Genomic DNA, 23281 nt, shown 5'->3' on the forward strand with positions numbered 1-23281 from the left:
CTGCCCCCAGTCTCTCCTATCCCACCTGGGGCAACTTGCCACGCAGTAGAGCATGTGTACAGGGCATTCCCTGGGGGCAACTAGCAGCAGCACAAATATATGTCTCTGCTAGTTGTCCCCAGGGAACACACATTCCCACTCATGGGAATGCACCCTAAGACTCTCTTCTGCTTATGTTATCACAAAACTCAATAACTATTGTTCAATGTGTTTTGAAACAAAAACCTCATTAATTTCTGTAAAGAATGACTCACACTATAACTTCCTATTTCATCATTTATGTTGGGTAAGATAAGATAACACAACCAGTGGTAGTAGTGCAATCTGATTTCTTTATAAGGCAAAGCATAGAAGCCTTTTGTAAAAGGAAGAAGATGACAACGATGATGATGACAATTGGTAACAACATGGAATTCCTAGGAAACAACCAACAACTTTGTTTTCTTATGCTGAGTGAAGCAGGAAGGGTTGTTTCACTTTTTATTAGAATATTTAGTGAATAAAATATATTTGATAGCTCAGCAGCAGCCAAAGAATTTATATTTAAATGAGGACAGAAGTCATTGGACAGGATTTGATATGATTATGCCTCTGCTGAAGAGTCATAACTAATGACACAGTCTAATGCTCATGAAGCAAAACTGATGATGGAAGTGAAAAGAATGCAATCAGTAAGACTGAAAAGCAGCTGAGAGAATTGTGATCCTCTCCATGTGAGATGGGGGGATGAAACAAGAAAGCTCATTTTATTGTGTTTCTTGAAGAAAATATTTCTGATAACTTATTGGGGAAATTCATATTTCCAAGTAAGGAACTTGATGCCAGTCAAAATCTGCAATTAGGTAAATCACAAAAGGAAATTACACAACCTAGTGTTGAGAAAAGCACCTGATAATGTTAACAAATTAAAAGAGTCACGTATTCTAAATGGTGAAAGGCTAATGGATTGTAAAAGGAAACAAATAAAAACTGATAAAGTTTGCCCCATGCTGATCTGACTTGCACCATGGAATCCAAGAACACATATTGTGCCATTTGTAAGCCTGTATCAGTGGTTTCTACAATCCTATTAGTCCTAGTACAGTGCTCCTAGCTCCTAGAATAAGCTATGATTTTGTTCTTGTTTTTTCTTTAAAGTCCCAGCTCCTTTAGGCAAATAATTAGAAGAATCTTAGCTTAAATTTTTAAAGAAAGTAAATTCCTAGTCCTGTAGTTGTGAAAAAAGTTGGAAAACAAGACCCCCACATTTTGATGATTTCCAAAATGTTCAATGTAACTAAAATACTCTGAATTAATTGCTTTTGTTGCTGCTACTTTTGTGTTTGTTTTTAACTGGTTGTGTTTAAGCCTTTCTTATGATGCTTAGAATGATTGGCAGTGGCAGACAGCTGGGACTTCAGGCTGTTGTGATTGGCAATTTTTTTTTTTCTTAGCTAGGGTCCATTGTAGCTCCTTTCAATCAATATAAAGTATAACCCATGTTAGAACTTGGGTTTGCACAAACTGACGTTTCCCTATAGCAGATAGACAACCCAGCTCATTGAGAGACAGCAAATGATACAAAGGCTTAGTGTGACAAACCATGATGCTCCTACAATGGTAAAGTGGAAAAATGTAATTTTGAATTATATTAAAAGGGAAGTATGATTAGCAGGAGAGAGTGCCTTTTGGGTGATACATTTTTCAGGGGCTCTGAAGAGATAAGTAACTTCCAGGTCTTTAGCAAATGTCTGTATGACTTCTGTCTATATTGCACATTCTGCACTTCTTGTACACTGTGCCCTTCACCCACATTTTTTGTTTATCTTTACTATTTTAATTGTAAACCCCTTGGGTGCATTCACACATACAGGCACATGTGCTTGCAGCAGCTCAAAGAGCAGAAGCACAAATTTGTGCTGGAGGTTTGTGCCTCAGCACACCTGCCTGAACATGCACTTTGGCAGGGGTGGGCAAAAGGGTGGATCCACCCAGTAGCCAGACTCCATTTCCCAGCAGTTCTGCCAACATGGCTGAGACTGGTCTCCATGGCGACCCCAGCCACAGCTGTGCTGTGATATTGCAAGGCTGGGGTTGCCATGGAGACTGGCCCCAGCCGCACTGGCAGGGAGTGCAGTAGGGCAGGGACTGCTCCAGAGCTGCTGGGATCTTGCAGTGGGGGCAGTTTGGTTCAGCGTCAGGGCAGAACCATGTTCTGGAGCCTGCATGCCCCTGCCTGGAGCATGCAGGCTGCAGATTGTGGCTCTGCTCTGGCTCTGGACAAAGCTTCCTCCACTGCAAGATCCTAGCAGCTCCAGAGAAGCCCCCTGCCCTGATGCATGCCCTGCCAGTGCAGCTGGGGCTGATGTCCATGGCAGCCTTGTACTATCACAGTGAAGCTGTGGCTGAACTCTCCATGGAGACTGGCCCCAGTCATGAGGGCAGAGGCAATTGGAAAATAGAGTCCACTGCTAGGTGGATCTGGCCCGTGGGCCAGACTTTGCCCACCCCTGCACTTTGGTGTGGGGCAAATTGTGCCATTTGGGGCAAAATGACCCTGCCCAGCTCCTCCCAGATCTTCAGCCAGGGAGAGCTAAAGGCACCTGTGCTGGCCCCAGAAGTATAAAAAGTTGCCCTGGTGGGAAGCTCAGAGTTACTTGCCCTCAGGAGCTTCTGAGGCCCAGCCAGTTGGTATCCGGGGACACTAGCCCCTTGGGCCAGCTGCACTGCTGAAGCAGCCCTAGCTTAGAGTGCCCCCTACAATCCCTACCCACTGCAGTGGTCTGGCAGTGGCGGCTGCTGCCTGGCTTTGACCTGCTGCCACCTGCGACAGCATCTGCCCCCTTGGACCAGTGGCCCCATGTCTATGCACCTGAGAGATTCAGACAAGGACTTTATGGCCACCTGGGCTGTGGTACAGGCACTGCAGAAGAGCCACCTGCACCTATGGACCAGCTGCCTGTGGGCCATGGCTGCACAGTTGGCTTTTGTGCGGCACTCCTGACGTGTCTTCTGGTGTCTCCGCTCTGTCATCTGGGAAGCTATCACCCAGAAGTTGTGCTCCTTGCTTGCTGTGGCCCACTTTGAACTAGTGAAGCATGTTCTCCTTTCCCCAAATGGCCATGAGGTCCACCACCTCATCTGCCCTCCAACTGGGTCTCTGGTGCTGGCCCTGGGCAGGCTCCTCTGCCTGGGTTACACCACCTGCCTCACTAGCATAGATCCTGTGTTCCCTGTTTAAAAATTGAAAATTCCCTGATTAAAAAACCCCCAAATTCTCCCATTAAAATACCCCAAATCCATGTTCTTTTGCAATTAAAATGAAACACCACTATATCTTAAGAGACCAGTTGGGCAATGTTTTCTTGATATATTTACAATTTTAAAGCAATTTAGAAATCTACCAGTGCCTGTACCATTGTTGCCCTGAGGGGTTAGGCCAACTCTCAGGAACTCAATATGGTGCTGTTAGACAGGAAGGTGTGACACAATTGCACATATACAAACACACAAATCAGGTGCATACACACGCACACCACCAGCTCAGGCACACACACATTCAAACCAGTCTAGGCACATGCATACCTATCACCTATTTAAACACACACACGATACACCCCAAAAGTCAGACACATATCACTAATCCGTATATCATGCACACAATTTTGAATGTGTGTGTATCTGAGTTGGTAGTGTGTGTGTGTGTATGTGTGTGTATATATATATATATATATATATGTGTGTGTGTATATATATATATACACACACACACTCACACACACACTCACACTATCAACTCAGATACACACACGTTCAAAATAACTAGTCTAGGTTCATGCACACCTATCACCAGTTTAAGCCCATACACACTACACACACCAAATTTAGACAGTTACCAACACCTACACATCCAATACACATACGTGGATTACTAATTCATATACCCCACACACACACACACACACACAATGATATCTATATATGTATATATGTATTCACTAATTTACACACATACCACCCACCTACACGTATACACAGGTGAGTTCCTAAGTTGGGTGTTTTGATGTGTATGTATGTAGGTATGTGCTTGGTGTACTTGGGATACCTGGGGAAAGGTTAAGGTAAGAAAGTAGAAGTGTAAGAAGTTAAAGTTACCAGGACTGGGATTAGAACTGGTAGATTACAGGGGCCTGGGCTGAAGAACTGAGGCTCATGGGTAACTTTAGGTTATTAGCTCTAATAGCTTCTGCCCCCTCACTCACCAGGATGTGGCGTACTGAGTAGCACTGATATGCTGGTGCCCTGCCCCTGCTTTTGCACCTCACTCCCAATCCACTGGCCCCTCAGTGCCACTCACTTATGACCCACAGCCTCTGCCTGCCCCCACTGGCTCCCTCTCAGCTGATGATCCATCCCAGCACCAGGACATAAGTCCAGCTGCAGCCACCTGCTGCTTTGTGGCTCTGAGCAGTGCCAGCCCTTACTGTTCTGCTCCTTTTATCTGTGCCCAGGCCCCAGTGATCCCCATGCCATTCCTAGGAAGCCCTCGACTGGGGCTCAGGGACTGACCCTTTCCCTTCCAAGCTGGTCTTCCCCTGTACAGACTGCTTTAGGGGTCTAGTGGGGCTCTAAGCCCAACTCTGGCAGCCTCTCCTACCTGGACCTTCCCCCATCTGCAACCCCCATCTCTCTCTCTCTCTCTCTCTCACACACACACACACACCCCTGCTGTCACCTCCACCACTCTACCCAGCCCATCACACCCCCCCCCCAAATGGTTTATGGGACCAGGAGCCCTCCCAGGCTGGGGCCACATGTCCCAGCACCAGTGTGGGCATGGAGCAGGGCTGCAGGTGTGTATATGGGTGGGGGAGTTGTGGTGCTTTGGGGTGTGGTTTGTGGGTGGGGGCATGGGGTTTGTGGGTAGATTGTGTGGGAGTTTGTAGGGCTGGGGGGAACTGTGGGGATGGGAAGATCTGTTTGGGAGAAGTGAGTCTCCCTCCCACCTCCCTACATAGCACACAGCCTCCCCCTACCCCCCCTTCATGGTGCATAGCCCCTACACAACAGCTGCAGTGGCCATCAGGGCATTCATGGCCCGCTGCTGGCAGATACCCCCAGCGGCAGAGCACAGCCTGAAAGCCAGAGACTGCACATGGCACATGGTGCTGGCCCAGCCTGCTGGCATATGACCTCAGGCAGAACCAGGCCAGTTCTTGCTAACCTGGGCTCCGGGCACTACACATAAGAGCTGCATGCCCTCATGCTGGGCTGGGTCTTGCCTCCATGGAGCCAGCTCAGCCCGCTAGCATGTGGGGCACATGGAAGCAGAACCTGGCCCGGCCAAAGGCTTCTGCATGCGGTACTGGTAGCCTGGTGACAGCAAAAGCTGCCTTCAGGTAGAACTGGGCCATGTGCCACTGGCCTGGGCCAACACCTCATGCCATCTGCAGCCCCCATGTTTCAGGCCACACTGCACCATTGGGGGGTCTCTGCCATCAGTGGTCCATGAGCACCCTGAGAGCGGAGGAGCTGTGCGCCATGAGCGGGAGCTGTGCACTGTACGGGGGGGGGGGGGCAAGGGACCCACTCCTCCCGAGCAATCACTTCCACTCCCACACAGTCCCTCCACCCACAGTCTGCCCCCCACCCCATCCCTACTGGGGACAGAGCCTGGGTCTGATGCATTGCTGCAGCCTTGCCCCACTGCTATTTGCACCAGAGCATTGAGGCAGCATGCTGGAGCAGCAGGGACACCTGGCAGGTGCTACAGTATCTCTCTGGAGGACCCAGTTTCCAGTTAACTAGCTTCCAGTTACCTCTCTCTGGAGGACCCAGCTTCCAGTTACCCCACATTCCAGGAGCATGCCCTCCACTGCTTTTTCCCAGCATATTATTTTTTGATTATGGGATTTCCCAGTATCAAATTTTAACATTTTTTCATTCTTAGTGCCTCTTGTATTGTCTGAAACTGCTTTGAGATACTGCAACAGGCATCAGCTCACTTGTCTAGCCGTGGCCTTAAAGCACAAATCGCTATCTGCTATGTATTTTACACTGTACCCAGTAGAATAGTCCCCCAGACTTAGTTAGTCTTCTTAATACTGCTATAATACAATACTAATGATAATGATAATAATACATGTGTCCATGCAATTAATTCCTTATGCTTATTTCTCCCTACTTCTCTTTTCCCTTCAGTGATAAATATTTCAACCCACATCTAGATTAACCCTTATGAATTCAAAAATGTTTCTAGCTGTCTAAAATTTTTAGAATAGGCAGATCAAATTTCTGTTCTGTGATAATATTCAAGTTTTCAAAATGTTCTTGTGCGGGCTGGGAGCAGTCTGAGGCCCTCGGGGGCGTGTGGCAGGCTGTGGCCAGCAGCCTGGACACACCGGGTCGGGGAATGCAGGCCGGCGGACTAGAATTAGGCACGGACGCTTAGCGGTTGATTTAAGATTATTTTACTTACACCGAAGATGGTCGCGGTGCAAAACTTGCTTGAGTTGCGGTTACAGACAGAAAAGAAGAGGCGGACTAGAGTTCCTTCCACGCGAACCTTCTATCCCAATCCAGTTGAAGGCTCTAAACCGCAAGCCCGCCGTGTCAACCGAAGAAAATAACTCGAAGCAGAGAGCTCTGAATACACTCACACAAAGTTTGCTAGGCTCCGTGGAACTTGCGCGCAGGGAAGGGGTACATTGAGGGATCGTTCGGCGACAGGGAGAGGCCAGAGGTTGATCAGATCCCTGTAGTCTTCTTGAGATACACACTGGGTCCAATAGGCTCCGCAGCGCTTAGAGATCTTCACGAGATGTGAAGTTCTCCTCCTCCAGATGGTTGTGGAGTCCTCCAACTTGGGCAGAAACCACTCAAGCCTCTTATACGGCTAGCAAGCCAATCGCTAGCCGCCACGTGGGAATAATTTAGAACTGGCCAATAGTGGGACACAAATTTGCATGCGAATGGTGGGAACTCCTTGCACCGTGCATTTCTCTTTTGCAACCTAGAAATGCACCCTGCAAAGAAAGCTACGAGTGGCGGGAAATAATTTAGCAGTACCGAAGCACACACAAACAAAAATCACACCCTTGGGTTGTGACAGTTCTTTATCCAGAATCCGGATAAAAATCTAGAGTTCAAAATTTCATTGAACAAGTCTCAACATCTTTACTTTGAGAACATCTGAGTTCTCTGGCAGCTCCTAAGTAATACTGATGGTTTTTCCTTTTTCCACCACTACAGAAAAGTAGTGGAATTGACCAGAAATGAACTGGGTTCTCAAGACCTTATGCTCCTAGCTTCACAGTAGCAAGTTATTGAGGCCTGCTGTCCTGAGTCTACATTAGTCTGTATGGTTGAGGTTTCTTGTAATTGTGAATCCCAGAACCCAGGAGATGTTTAGCAGCTTGCCAAGCAAATTGGCAGGAAACAAGTCAGGTTTCAATGCAATTCTGCCTTTGTTTTTTTGGAAGTTTGGCAAAACAGAGACATTTTCATTAAACATTTGACTTCAATGATTTGGCATTCACCTATAAAAAGCTGTTTCATCAGAATTTTTCTGACCAGTTTTAACTGATTAATGCAGCTTTCAATAGTAGACATGTTATAAATCTATATCTTTCCACCAATAATATATATGTTGACAGCATTGTATTGAGGTTTCATAGTGTTCAAGGAGAGAAAAGACCACTAGATCACGTACTCTGGTTTCCAGTATATCCCAGATTATATATCCGTTTATCCAGATTGTATATCCCTTTATCCCTCTAGTAACATTGAGACTAAATTGTTTCATGCTATGGCAAAGAACATTCACAAATGGGGTTCTTGAGGCCAGTAATATGACATAAAATAGGTGAGGTGAGATATACCTAGAACACCATAGCAAGTGTTCCACATTTCACAGCAGACTGTGAAACACCCTGAAGATTCCTACTGATCTATCCTAGAGAAATATTACTGCTTGATCCTAAACCTGATGATCAGTGGGTGCATCTACACATCTGCCAGACTGTGCAGTTGTTACTGTGCAGTCATTTAGTACTTACTTAACTGGCATTATTGCGCATTCATATCGCCACATGGTTATTTTTAGCTGCTATTGTGCAGTAGCAACAAGCTACTGCACCATAGCTCATTGCTACAGTGCAGTAGCATCACCGTCAGGGTTTGTGCCCAGCAATGCTATGTTGTCATAGTAATGAGGAGCTACGGCATAGTAGCTCATGGCAATGTAGTGTCTCATGTAGACACACCCAGTTTGACCTTGAGTTTCATGGCCTAGACTGAGAAAAAGGAGCCTTTCATTCATCACATAGAATGGGACTATCTCATTTAGTATCCAGTCTCCAAGTATGTCCATCTCTGATTGTTTGGAGGAAAAGGGAGAAATAATAATAAACAGAAATTATGCAATTCTGTCCAGTTGTGACTCAGGGGGAAAAAAAAGCTTTACTTTCCCCAGCAGAAGAGAAGTTGGAGACCTGAAACAAGAGATTAAGAGATTTGACTATTGACATTGTCTGAATGGAGAATCACATGGCTTACAAGCATGCTCAGGATAACACAGAGCATCTTGGTTTTTTTCCAGGACCATGAAGGAAATGTATCATTATGGGGCTTTGTAGGTTTGATTTACAGCGAGCTCAGTGCTGAAAGGGATCCCAAGAGCTATCGACACTGACTTCTCTTGAGCACATAGGCTATAGCATTTCTCTTTGAAACTGATAAGTGAATCATCTGGTAAACTGTTCTAATGTTTAACTACCCTAATTTCTAGGAAATTATATCTAATTGGTATAATTTCTCTTTCTTCAACTTCAAGCTGGTCAATCCTGTTATGCCTTTATTTGCAAGATTGAAAAATTCCTGCTATCAGAAACCTTTTCCATATGTATTTTATTTACAGTAACTGTTTTCTCTCCATCTTCTTTGTGATAAACTGAATAGATTGAGCTCTTTAAAGCCCACGTTGTAAAGGTTTATTTTAATAATTTGGATAATTTGTGTAACCATTCTTTGAATATTATCCAATATTCCCAAACCTTTCTTGAAGTATGGATAACAGAGCTATGCATAGTGGTCTTACCAATGCAAGTTCCATACTTCTACTTGTTATGGTAATGTTGGATCGATATAACCTGAATGGTCCAGAAAACATGAAAGAAGCAGGATTTTTGTGGGTGATATCTTTTACTGAACTCACTGCATCTTGGTTCCTGCAGTTGGATGCTTCAATAAAAATACCACACATAAAAAGCCTCATCTTTTGAATACTCCTACTTTATATCCTTTTCTTATATGTCTAAGGATTGCATTAGGCCTCTCATAGGATCATGGAATCATAGAAAATTAGGCCTGGAAGGGACCTCAGAAGGTCATCTAGTACAACCCCCTGCTCAAAGTAAGACCATCCCAAATAAGATCATCCCAGTCAAAGCTTTGTCTACCTAGGTTTTTAAAACCTCCAAGGATGGAGCTTCCACAACCTGTCTGAGTTTCCACCACCATGTTCTAGTGTTTTACTATCCTCCTAGTGAGAAAATTCTTCCTAATATCTAACCTAAACTTCCTTTGCTGCAACTTGAGACCATTGCTCCTTGTTCTGTCATCTGCCACCACTGAGAACAGTCTAGCTCCATCCGCTTTGGAACCATCTTTCAGGTACTTGAAGGCTGCTATTAAATCCCTTTTCAGTCTTCTCTTCTCTAAACTAAATTAGCCAGTTCCCTCAGCCTCTCCTCAGAAGTCTTGTGCCCCAGCCTCTTAACAACTTTCATTACCCTCTGCTAGATTCTGTCTAATTTTTCCATATCCTTTCTGTAGTGGGGGGCCCAAAACTGGACATAATACTCCACATGTGGTCTCACCAGTGCTGATTAGAGGGAAATCTTCTTGATCTTGATCTTCTGGGAACACTCCTAGCAATGCAGCCCAGTATGTTGCTAGCCTTCTTGGCAACAGATGCACACTGTTGGCTCATATTCAGTTTATTGTTCACTGTAACCCTCAGGTCCTTTACTGCAGAGCTGCTGCCTATCCAGTTAGTCAACAGCCTGCACTAATGTATGGGATTGTTCCAGCCAAAATGCAGGATTTGGCACTTGTTTTTATTGAACCTCATGAGATTTCTTTTAACTCAATCCTTCAATTTTTCCAGGTCATTCTGAATCCTAACCCTACCCTCCAGTGTATCTACTACTCCCCCAAGCTTACTGTCATCTGCAAATTTGCAGAGGGTACAGTCTATGACATCTTCAAGATATTGTTCTAGATATTGCATAAAACCAGCCTCAGGATGAACCTCTGTGCACTCCACTTGATACTGGCTAGCAACAAGATATCAAGCCATTGACTACTGCCTTCTGAGACTGATGATCTAGTCAGTTTTCTTTCCAATTACAGTCCCTTCATCCAGCCCGTACTTCCTTAGCTTGCCTGTGAGAATGTTGGTGGAGACCATATCAAAAGCCTTGCTAACATCAAGGTATACCATATCCACTGCTCTCCCCACATCCACAGAGCCAGTCATCTCACCATAAAAGGCAATCAGGTTGGTCAGGCATGACTTGCCTTTGGTGAATCCATGCTGACTGTTCCTAATCACCTTCTTCTTATTCAAGTGCTTTGAAATGGATTCTTTAAGGACCTGCTCCATGATTTTCCCAGAGACTGAGGTGAGTGATTTAGCTCACTGAGGAGTTTCCAGATAAGTGCAGATGGCCTTCTGTCATACTTGCTAGTCTTCCTGCACATCAGGATGATTTGTTCCTGCACTCTCAGTAAGGTTGCTTTAAAGTACAGGCAGCTCTCCTGGACTGCTCTCCCCCTTAGATTGTTTTCCCAGAGGATCCTCCCCATCAGTTCCTGGGTGAGTCAAAGCTTGCTTTTCTGATTTCCTTATTTTGCTCCTCTCCTTCCTTCCTTTCCTCAGGATACTGAACTCAGTTGTCTTATGGCAACTGCCCAAGTTGCCATCCATTACTACATTTCCCACCAATTCTTCCCTGTTTGTGAGCAACAGGTCAAGAAGAGCACGGCCCCTAGTTGGCCACTCTAGCATTTGCACCAGGAATTTGTGCCCAACACTCTCCAAAAACTTCCAGTTTTTCCTGAACAATGATGTATTGCCCTCCAATCAGATGCCAGCGTGACTGAAGTTCCCAATGGGAACCAGGACCTGTGACTGGGAAACTTCCACTAGCTGTTTGAAGAAAGTCTCATCCACCACATTCTCCTGATCTTGTGGTCTAAAGCAGACCTCTCACCACAACATCACCCTTGTTGCTCTCCCCTCTGACCCAAACCCAGAGACTTTCAACATACCTATCCCCAGTTTCAGACTGGAACTGTGAACAATCATAAATTTCATAGACTTTAGGGGCTGGAAGGGACCTTGGAAGATCATTGAGTCCAGTCCCTCTGCTATAGGCAGGAAGTCTGCTGGGGTCACATGATCCCAGCAAGATAAGCATCCAAATGCCTTTTGAGTGAATCTAGAGCAGGTGCTTGCACCACCTCTTGGGAGGAGTCTGTTCCATACACTGGACACTCAGACTGTAAATAAGTTTTTCCTTATGTCAGGTCTAAATTGACCTTCAAGAAGTTTGTGGCCATTAGTCCTGGTTGTCCCTTGGGGAGCCTTGGTGAATCACTGTTCTCTCAGATCCCAGTGTACCCCCCTTATATACTTATAGGCTGCCACCAAGTCCCCCCCGAGCCTTCTTTTCTCCAAACTGAAGAGTCCCACCAGTCTTTCCTCATAAGGCTTTCTCTCTTGGCCTTTAATCATTCAGGTGGCTCTCCTTTGGGCTTTCTCAAGCTTATCCACATCTCTCCTGAAGTGGGAGGCCCAAAACTGGATGCAGTACTCCAGCTGCAGCCTCACTAAAGCCAAATACATTGGGAGGATGACATCCCTGGCTTTGCTTAAGTTACATCAGTGGATGTATGCCAGAGTGTGGTTTGCTTTGCCAGCTATGGCATTGCATTGGTGGCTTATGTTTATCTTGTGGTCAATCAAGACCCACATGTTTCTTTTGGTTGTGGTGCTAGTGAGCATAGCACTGCAGAGCCTATAAGTATGATGCTGGTTTTTCCTCCCAAGGTGGAGCACCCTGTACTTGTCTACATTGAAAACCATCATGTTTTGGTCCACTCACCTTGCAAGTGTGTCCAGGTCAGCCTGTAGCCCCAGTCTGTTCTCCAGTGTGACCGTCTTCCCACGTAGTTTAGTGTCATCTGTAAACTTTGCCAGTCCACTTCTGAAGCCCAAATCCAGATCATTAATGAAGATTTTGAAAAGTACTGGCCCAAGTACTGAGCCCTGAAGGACACCACTGGTCACCTTGTGCCATGTTGATTTGCTCCCATTGACTAATAATCTTTGAGTCTGACCCTGGAACCAGTTTCCCAGCCATTGGATTGTGAGATGGTCGAGGCTACAGTTCCCCAGCTTAACCATAAGGACATCATGGGAGACCAAGTCAAAGGCTTTCTTGAAATCCAGGTATATGACATCAACCTCATCTCCCTTGTCCAGGCAATGTGTCACATGGTCATAGAAGAAAATGAGGTTGATCAGGCAAGACCGTCCAACAATGAAGCCATGTTGGCTGGCACTCAGAAGGTTGCCTTCTGTTAGCCTGTTCCTGATGGATCCCTTGATGATTTTCTCTAGGATCTTTCCAGGGATGGATGTCTGACTGATTGGCCTGTAATTCCCTGGATCTTCCTTCCTTCCTTTCTTGAAGATTGGGACCACGTTGGCTTTTTTCCAGTCTTCTGGTACCCCTCCCAAGTGCCACGAGTTCTCAAATATCTTTGCCATTGGGTGTGTGACGATGTCCTCAGGCAAGTTTGAGTGGTACATCCTTGGACTCTCGTATGTTGTGTAGGAAGTTTGGGTGCCTAATTTGTGACTTCAGAGTCCATTGAGGTTAGAATTAAACACTGACAAACTGCATTGCAATCCCTAAGAGCCTCTGAGTATCTTACCCCAAAGTAACCAAGTTCTCTCCTTTGGTTTCCACTAATCCCTTAGTCCAGGGGTTCTCAAACTTTGTGCTACCATGACTCTGAGTGCTGGATGGCAGCAGAAGGGGATGGGGAGCTCACATGCAGCAGCCACTGCCACCATCTACCACTCCACACCACCACCATGCACCGCTTCCCCACACTGCTGCAAACATCCCCTGGGAAGTCTGAGGCCCTCTTTTAAGTCACTCACAACCCCCTGTGGGGTTGTGACCCACAGTTTAAGAACTCCTGCCTTAACCCTTTTTTAAAGATTTCAGAAGTTCAGGAAATTTGTTCCAAATCATAATAATAATTCTACAAGTATAACAAGTGATCTCCCGTAGTGTAATACCAGCTTTACTAATACTCTTTTTTGTTTCTCAATCACTGCTGTACTACACAAGCTTGAATCTTCTTCCCATTGTGAAATGTGTCAGAATATGTGTCTGTTTGATTAACAATATCAGTCTTATGTCTTATCTTTCTGTAGTTGGACATATTACATTTTGAAGATGTAGGGGAATTGAGTTACAGATGTCCTGTGTAACCCCATAAAGATTAATGCACACTGATGAATCACTGACTGTGGGATCTCCCACTGGACAACAGGATGAAGAAGGTAGGATACTTTGTTATCTGTGGCTATGAGATTATGTTCTAGTTTCACACGATGTGCTATGAAGTAAAGCCATTTAACACTGAAAGGAGCTACTTGCAGAGATGGTGAAGATGAAATACCCAAAAGAAAAAAAAAATCTGGTGAAAATGAAGCATTCTGAACTACTTATGAAAAGCAATTATGTAATCACAGGGTGTGTCTACATGAAAAGCTTTACTGCACAGTAGACTAATCTACAGTCAAGTAAAGCATCACTGTGTAGCCATGTGCTAGGCTTCTGTGCAGTAAAATAAGCTAATGTGCAGTTATCTACTACTTGACAATAAAGGTAGTAGATTAACTGTGCATTAGCAACTGTGTAATAGGGCATGTGTAGATGCTGGTCAGGAGAGGACCCACTGCTGCTTGGCTAAACCCCATGTGGTGCTAGCTATGCTGTCTGCAGGTGCAACTGTTTCCCTGCCATATGGGGATTGGGACCATCCTGATCCCCACATAGCTGGGAGGTGGCATCCATGATCTTCATGTGGCAGGGAGAGGCATCCCTGCCTAGTGGGGACACTGCCTGACAGCCATATGGGAATCAGGACCCTTCCAATTCCCACATGACTGCCAGCAAGCATATACACCAGGAGGGGATGCTTCTTCTGGCTAGATTAGAGTACCTGTTACGTGCTAATCCCTACTGTCCACTGGATTACATAATTGCCTTTCACCAGCCACCTGACCCTTGCCAACCTGGGGCTGGCACCTGGGGGAGCCTGGAACGCCCCTAGCTGCTGAAACAGGGCAGAGCAAGGCAGGTGGACAAAACATCCTGGGTCTTACCTGCTCCAGTTGGGAGCAAATTTGTTCCCAAGCTGGTGCACATGTAGACCCTTTTCTTTTTTAAAGCTCAGTAATTTTACTGGGCATTAATAGCACATGTAGACACACCTAGAATGTCACTGTGTAATACATTTCTTCCTTATTTGTTTTGTGACATTTGGTGGTTATATATGGAGCAAGGATAGGAAAAAGTAAATAATATATTGATTTGTTACATTATTTCTCTTGGCTGTCAGATCATCTTTCTTGCTGTCTTATTTCCTCATGAGAAGAGACTATGGCAGGGTTATATTTTCAGATTCTTGTAGTCTTTTAAGAATTTTTCCCCCTTCTTAGTACAGTGTTTAGGAAAGGGGAAAAATAGAGCTTAAAGTTCTTTTAATGAAGAAAAATCTTCCCTCAAAACATAGGGCCATTTGGAATAGCCTACTGCATTGTCAAGCATAACAATTGGATGTTAAATTGTGATTCCCCCTAACTCCACTATCACCTTTCTGTAAATTGAAACATCTATGATTTTTTTTTTAAAGTCAGCTATAGCAACATATAATAACAAAAGTTTCCAATCTAAAATAATAGGTATTCTCAGGAGCCTTATAGATTCTGTGTTATGTCCCATAGTAAACAAAGAAGAGGGGTGGGGGGAGAGGGGTACAGATGAGGCTTCAAGAGTAGCCAGGAATGTCTGGCATGTTCAGTACTACTGCCATATCTCCCTTCTGTTAGACCTCCTACAAGAGAAGTGAAGAGATACCGCAGGTCATGTACAAAGAACGTACACAGTTTATATACTTGCCCAGCTAATTATTCTAACTACAGCACTTATACAGTGTCATAGCAGACACAGGCTATGATTGACACTTAGAAGTTTACAATGTCTAGTATTATAGTATTTCCAAAACTGCCAGAATCATTTCAGTGTGGTAGACAGTTGTCATGACCCAAAGGTCTGATTTTTTTTGTGTGTGCTTTGGCACTAAGAATTATCCCCATGGGTATACCGCTTCGTTGCACGGAGGAGTTCTGCTGCGCAGAGGACCCACGTGCAGGGAAGTGTTCCCGCCACTTTGCAGCGATCTTTGCAGGGTGCATTTCCTTTGCAGCACAGAAATGCACGGTGCAAAGCTTTCCCGCTCGTCGTATGCAAATTTGTGCCCTGCAATTGGCTAGTTTTAAATTATTCACACGTGGCGGCTAGCGATTGGCCTGCTAGCCGTATAAGAGGCTTGAGCAGTTTCCGCCCAAGCCGAAGAGGACTCCGCATCCATCTCGTGGGGACTCTGGGTGTGTGCGGCAGGGTAATAGAAACCCTGTGTGTCGCTCAGAGGGGTTTGGCGGCCTGATCCACCGCCCACCTCTTCCCGTCTTCGAATGGAGCCTACTATAAGACGTAACGACAAGTTTAATGCACGCTTGTCCTGGACATCCGGAGTTTGTCTGCGTGGAGCCTAGCAACCTCCACGTGATTGTTCGTGTTCTGTCTGCGTGGAGCCTTGCAACCTCCACGTGTGTTCGTGTTTTTTGTTGTAACCGCAACTCAAGCAAGTTCTCAGCCTGCACCGCAACCATCTCGGTGTAAGTAAAATAATCTTAAAATCAACCATTACGTGTCTGTGCCTAATTCTAGCTCGGCGCCCACCCTCTCCGATCCGGCCTGCCCGGGCTGCTGGCCACAGCCCACGTGCAGAGCGACGAAAGCGACCCGGGTCAGACCTGGCGCGCACAACAGTGAGATTTGCTCTAATGGAGATAGGCTGTTACTAATCGCCTACTTTAATTTTTTTCGTGTTTCATCTCTAAATGCACTTTCATATTTGTCTAAGTCCTTGAAACTGGAAAAAACATAGTTTTTTTTTTTCTTCCATGTAGGTGCACTGCAATTACTAGTTGGAGATATGCATTCACTGCTACTGTCTCAGAGATAACAATAAATGTAAAGCATAAACAAGATCATCTAAAAATATGATGGAAAGTTGCTTAAAATAAATTCAATTTTTCTTTTTAACATGTGGTGTGATGAGATAAGAACTTGTACAAGTACCTTAGGCTCAGAAATAGATAAGGTATTGCAACTTTACCATTACCAAGCTTCCATGAAAACTGTCATCCATTTTCATTATGCCATAATGTTATAGGGTTTGAAAACATTGGTTGGCTGAGCCAATGCTGCCCTGTCAAGATGAAATTATGTTCAAAGTACCCAAAGAAGGAATATAGATTTAGAGGAAGTTCAGGATAACAGACATTTGCCAACCTAACTCATTCTCTAGTGTCAGTTCTCCTTCTAGCTTCAAAGCTTCTAGCTTTACTGGACATATTCACCAAATTGCATACAAACAGAATGGAAAATGACAGACTGAAGTATTCCTACTAGTCTCACTCAAGTGAAAACTTGAAGATTCTCCCCACTGCAGGTTCATATTTACTCAGATACATTAGCAGAGCAAATTTAGAGATTATGTTTTTCCAACTTTTGAAAACACAGGCACTCATAAATTGCCACTTTACTCATTGTTCCTGTTCAGGACCGGAGATGATGATGTGTATTTAAATGTGTGTGAGGAGTCTCCCTAGTTCCCCATATGTAGAACATAGGAATTGCTTCTATTCTGTTTCTGTAAGTTTTCATATTACCACATATGGGAGAGAGATGTCAGACTATTTCTGTTCCTTCATGCTTTGGCCTTTTATATGGACTGAGATCATGCAAGGAAGCATAACTCACTGCACACGAGCACCTGAGAAAGGCTCATGCATTTCTGAAGGTGTTGCCTTTTCAAAAGATGCCAATGGTGTTGCCACTTGGCACTAAAACCTACTTATGGATGTAAGTGTTAAGAATAATCCAACACTACATTTGCATTTGTAAAGGGTCTGTGTAAAGCTAGAACCTGTCTGTTTGCAAATTATCCAGTTTTTACACTGTACAGCTGATTTGCATATGCAAATATTTGATTTGTGGACATAGTGGTGTGTATCAATAAATCATTCTTTAATATGTTATTAGTACACCTTTGTGCTGTTTCACAGAGGATATATGCCTTTTTAGAGGTCCCTGGTGCTTTAAGCTTAATGTTAAATTCTAGACGTTCCTAGTTCAGTCACTGGTGGCTTGACTAGAATGACACGTCACACATGCATTTCTGAATAGGATTTTGAAAATGAGGTCTTATTGTGAAAGTTTGTGTGGTATAACATGGTTTATGCTGAAATAAAACTACATATAAATACTACTTTTCACTTTCTTAGCATTTGTATGAAAAAAAAAAAAATGTTGTAAGCATATTGGCCAAGGGCAAAATAACATGAGCTAATACAGTTTCTGTAATGAACACCAAAAAATTCTGCCTTCCATGTGGATCAAGAAAAACATTTAAGCATGTGCATAATTTTAGTGTGTATATATTCCGATTGAATTTATTTCAAGGCTCGAAGTTATTGCTGAGCTTAAGTGTTTAGCGGGATCAGAGTCTACCTTTTGAATTCCCACTGGAAATGTCTTCATCTGTGTTTAAGTAAATTTCCACCTGTAAAAATTTGCATCTCAATTTTGCAAAGAATTTGAATCAGGCATGAAGCATTTTTCTAGGATACATGGAAATATTTTTTTTTTTCCAACAGTACCAGAATCTAAGTAAAATATCTTGAAGCTAATAGTCTTTTAAATACCCTCTGCCTTCAGAAAGTGATTAGGAACAGGAAGTTTTTACATTTTAGTTTTGCTAGCGCAATCAAGAAGTTATGTCAATAGAGATTATCTGTCTTCTTTTACAACATGGTACGTAACAGCTCAAAGCACAAGTGAGACTGTGGTATATGCTCCACATTGGAGTGCTAGAGATCTACAGCCCAGTTCAGCTAAACTAGTAAAGTTATTATAATAACTACTACCCACTTGTACTGTATCTTATCATTAATTACCTGTTCTCATGGGCATCCAGGACCACACATTTATATATTGAGATGCAGGCAGCATTTTTAATCTTTTTATGCAACCTTTGGTTTCTTTGTGCATTTGCTTGAAGGGGTAGCCCAGAAGATCTTCCTGTTTCCTCAGCATTTACCACTAATAAGCTCCTGCTAAGTCTGTGACACAAAGCACAATGTACCTTAAGCCTCTGATACTACTTGACTGTGTATGAGTCCTCAAGCAATATCTCTCACTATTGGTCCCTAACTGGTACATTGCATTGAAATTTCTTGTCTTGACACCTCTTTACCTTCAAAAATGCAGGTCAGAAACACATGGAGAATGATAAAAGCCCTACAAGAGGGAGCTCTTGTTTTCTCTGTCTTTCTTTGCTTCACTTTCTGCATCTAGAAATTCATAATTGTATTTATTCTCCTATTTTCTGAGGAACTATAATTCTTCATTAAGAAACATGTAGAGTTCTTTGATTTCCTTGTAAAGAAAGTCCTGTAGAACTAAAAAGTAATACTGTTTTCACAGGATACAGACAGATATTATATTTGTCACACATCTGTCAAAGAATAAACATTTTGTCCCATGGCAAACTGTGAGCACACAGATGTACGTGGCTGCTGACCCACAGAAGATCTGGCCCAAGTGTCCTGGAAAAAAATATGCCAGGAAAGGAAAACCCCCCTTTTTTTTTTCTTTTCCAGAACATCACAATAGAGATCGATACATTTGTCACTGCACAGCAAAAAACAAGGCAGCTGCTCTGCTAGACATCTTACAGTAACCCACTCCTGCTGCCTCTTCTGCTATTCTTGCACTTGGGACAGCTGCTATTCCACTTGGGAAGGCACTTTATTGTCTGGAGGTGACAACTCACAAGTACTCTTACCCATCTATTTTTTATCCACTGTGATGACTTGCCAACCCTATCATGCTCACTAACTATGTACTTGAGGATATATTTTCACCAATCACTTCCACTCATGCATTCAAGCACAGCACCAGCTGGAATCAGGAGGAATGAAGTGTTAGTGCACATATGGTAACCACGTGGTCTTCAAGTGAATTTTCCAGAGAAATGGCAGCCTGCGGTTACAATCGTGACTGCCAGCAATACCACTTGCAGACCAAGGTACTGAAGTTGTGGTACAAGTGGGCCAATGATGCAAACCACAGTTTTGGTGCATACAGGATTATGTGAACCTTCTTTGAAGAGCTGTCCTAACATCCTAGTGTTGAGCTAAAGTTAATGTTCCTTTATATACTCTTGATATTGTCTTTATAATATCCTTTATTGCTTTGTTAATTATTATTGTATAACCAATATCCATTTTAGTTTCCTTAAATAACTGTGTAACTTAGCCTTAGTTGAGAATCCATTTTGATTTTTACATTGCTTAGCATAAGTGTAACAGTCATTTTGGTTTGTGATTTTGTAGGTTAAACATAGTATAAGAGAAGTAGTGTGTATGCAAGGTTGTGGTATGTCTGGGATGTTTGAAAAGAGGTAATGAAAAAATAAACAATGTGTGTGGAAATGCATGTGTTGAGATAGTGTATCTTGCACCTAAGACTAAAAGGATGGAAATAGACTTCTGTGATTTAATAACCACAGGTTATAACAATGTCCAAGATCAGCACTTAAGAATTACAAAATACAAGATCGTGTTTTGTTCCAGTGGCTGAAGAAATTGCTGACAACTGGTGAAAAAAATTGCAGACCACAAAGAAAGAAGAGTTTGTCAATCATAACATTGTAACTGAAGAGGAGGATCATTTCCACATTGAGAGGACATGACACAGCAAGACCCATAGACTTGTATGGGGAAAAATCACTATAAAGATGGGCAAGAACAAAGAGGCTTTGGGTCTGTCCCGCACAGAAGACAAAGAAGCATCAGAATGCATATGACAAGACCTGGCTTCATTCTCGTAGTTAACTTGGCTGGCCACCAAGCTAACCCGAGCATCTAAAGGACTGGTAATATCTTGATATATGCAGGACTGTCTGTCTGTCTCCTTTTATATGTATGTGAATAAATGGCTATGAATGTTTGAGTGTATGAGCATGTACGTGTTAGTGTATGAAAGAGGAAACACCACCTTTTTGTTGTTTTTTCTTTTATTTTGTTTGTCTTATGTTTTCAATAAATGCAGCATTGTGCCTTATCTCCTAATAAGATACCCACTTGTTTTAATTCGACTGTACACCCTATACGTACAACATCAGGGGATAGAGGAAGAACACTAGCTGGTCCACCTATGTTGTGGACAGGATAGTGGCAGGGACTGACATGCTATAATGGGTGTGGTAGGCTGAGCACTTCTGTCACATCCAGCCCCTACATGAACCTAGGAGATGACTCAGGAGATGCTTTACGACTCCTTGTCTTGCCTGATCTGTAATAATGCAAGGCCCTTCCATCCTCCATTTCTGGACAGTGACAAGGACATGGAGAAGGACCTGGAGTCAAGCAATGACCACCCAAGGCCTCCAGTCAGCCTATGTCTCCAGTCACCCCTCAGGCTGAGTCAGTGCCTGTCAACAACAAACAGGTCCTGCTCCCATTACTGGGTCAACCTTATCAAAATCATATCAGCCAGAGTGAAGGCAGCTGTTAGAGCAAGTGCTGTTATGGATTTGTGATGTTCTAAAAGCTAACAGAAGTAGCAAGATTTCATATTATGATGGCAATATGCTTCTCCATAGTCTGAAGCCTTCATCCCTGTGGGTTGGCACTTAAGGCTGGGTGCCACCTAGGCACAGAACTCCATGAAGGTTGCCCAGGTTTTGGAAAAGTTCATCTACTACTGCTCATTGTCCCAAATAACCAGGACTATCTGCTCTCACCAGTTACTGCTCATTTCCCTGGAACAGAAATTCTGCTCCATGGTTTGGAGTAACTCCCACAACAGTACGGACACCTTGCTTTTCCATACAGCCACCACCTTTTCAGCACAGGTAGTATTGACAGAGAAGAATAATCAGAGATTGTGAACATTTCACTGTTGCATGGCCTCCAACAAGTGCCCATCTGCTAACCTGAAGAAATATCCATCCTTGCTGTTGTATAGGTTGCAGACAACCAAATCAAAATTGACTTCCAGAAGCTGCAGGCAGTGCCTTGACTGCAGCTTCTTGGTTGTGAGCTCTTGCTTGTAGCCTATTGTGGCCTACAAGGAAAGTAGCTGGGACAGATCAATTATGTTGGTAGCAGCAGGCTAGTAGTGGTAGCAGAGGGTAACAGAGGTCACTCTTACCTAGCTCACTACCTAATGGATTTTTTCTTCCATATTGGGGAATTCTCAGGGACTTCCAGAGACTAAACCAGCACAAAGCATATGTGCACTCACTGGCCACCTAGTGACAGGGGAAGCAGCAATGCATGCTACCACTTACTGGGCACATCTACATGAGATGCTGATTGTGCAGCAACTGAATAATACTATGCAGTAGCACATCACAGCACAGACAGTGCTAATACACTACTGCACAGTATTATTAAGCTACTGTTCTGTAGCATCACAGAAAAGACATTCGCCAGTGCTACTGTACAGTAACTCTGCACAGCTAAAACAAGTACTAAATAAATGCTCAGTAATGTTGACTATGCAGTAGCATCTCATGTAGATGTGCCCACTGAGAAAAACTTGGAAGGGCAATGTGTGTCTACACTGGTACTTCGACTTTTTTGATACAGGTTAAACATTATGACAATATGGGCCATGACAAATGCTACCTCTGTTTTCTGGTTGTAACCTCTAGCCCTTTGTTCCTTTCCAGATTTCCCTGACACTATCATTAGTGAAGAACTTCCTGCCTTTTTTTTCAGTGAAAGAAATGACATGATAAAACACAATGCAGCATCAAATATCAATGTTAGCTGAAATCTCTCTTTTTTCTCTATCTTATATGTCAATGATTTGAAGAAAAGTGAAAAAGTGAGGGGAAAAGTTTTGTTGGGGGGGGGGTTCTATTGAGAAACTGGAAAAATTCCAAAAGACTCTTTTATAAATCTAGTTAATATCAGAGCTAATATCTCTTGGACAATAAAAAAAACCTATCACACAGACCACCTGGGCAGATACACTGCTGTGCATGTATCTCACTACTTGCTTTTACATCTGGTGTGAGTTCAAAAACAGGAACTGGTAGCCACTTTGCTAGCCCTCCTCATGAATATGTATAGAGAAGAGGTTGGGGGTCCATTAACTGCTGTGCTTATATTCTGGATATATTTCTTTCCACTCAGTGCATAGAGGCGTGGGGTTGATGACTGCAAAATCCTATCCTTTTGTTGATATTTATAAGTTGCAGAGGGTTGAGGTTCAGCTCTGCCCTGTTTGCAAAGATTTTTCCCATCAGCCAAGAGCAGGAGCTGAGCACCTAAGGGAGCTTGGATTCACAGCTATATTACCAATGAGTAATGCCTTGAAACTGCATCTAGCTCTGCTGCAATCCATACATTTCTATGGTGGTTGTTTTCATATCTCAATTAAAATTTAGCAGTTAACATTAAGTTACTCTTTTGTCATTGTGTAATATTTGCAGTTTTTACTGCTTTATTTTTACCATTTCCCCTGTTTTGATGACGGCAATAAATGTATCCACACTGGTTTTCCAAAACACGTTACGCTTTGCATCCATCAATAAAAATCTGCTTTAACACTGCCGCAGCACTCTTAGGCAGTTGGACAAGCATACCGCATGACCTTAATAAATGAGTGTGTCTCAATATTTCCAACTAACTGGATTATTTTATAACACATGACATTCACATTTCAATTCTTTGTGAATTGCTTTAAAAAAAAGGACTGAAATACAACAGGGAGAAGAGAGAGAATTATTTATTCCTTCACCTAGCTAAAACTGCACGCAGCAATGAAGTGGCTCAGACCGTCTTAGC

General features: G+C 43.5%; 1 long non-coding RNA gene across 2 annotated transcripts in view; it reads left to right on the top strand.

Moving 5' to 3' along the window:
* The window catches only part of LOC132248790 (uncharacterized), a 198743-nt gene that overhangs the window by 24495 nt on the left and 150967 nt on the right, over positions 1 to 23281 (top strand). Inside the window, exons 2-3 of one of the 2 annotated variants that reach the window (XR_009460206.1) lie at positions 13496 to 13624; positions 19079 to 20554. This is a non-coding gene — a long non-coding RNA (uncharacterized LOC132248790). Of the gene's footprint in view, positions 1 to 13495; positions 13625 to 19078; positions 20555 to 23281 lie in introns of those variants that run through there. The other variant, XR_009460207.1, reaches the window with a different exon arrangement.

Source organism: Alligator mississippiensis, chromosome 2 (assembly GCF_030867095.1).
Source record: "Alligator mississippiensis isolate rAllMis1 chromosome 2, rAllMis1, whole genome shotgun sequence".
In the NCBI taxonomy this organism is placed as follows: Eukaryota; Metazoa; Chordata; order Crocodylia; family Alligatoridae; genus Alligator; species Alligator mississippiensis.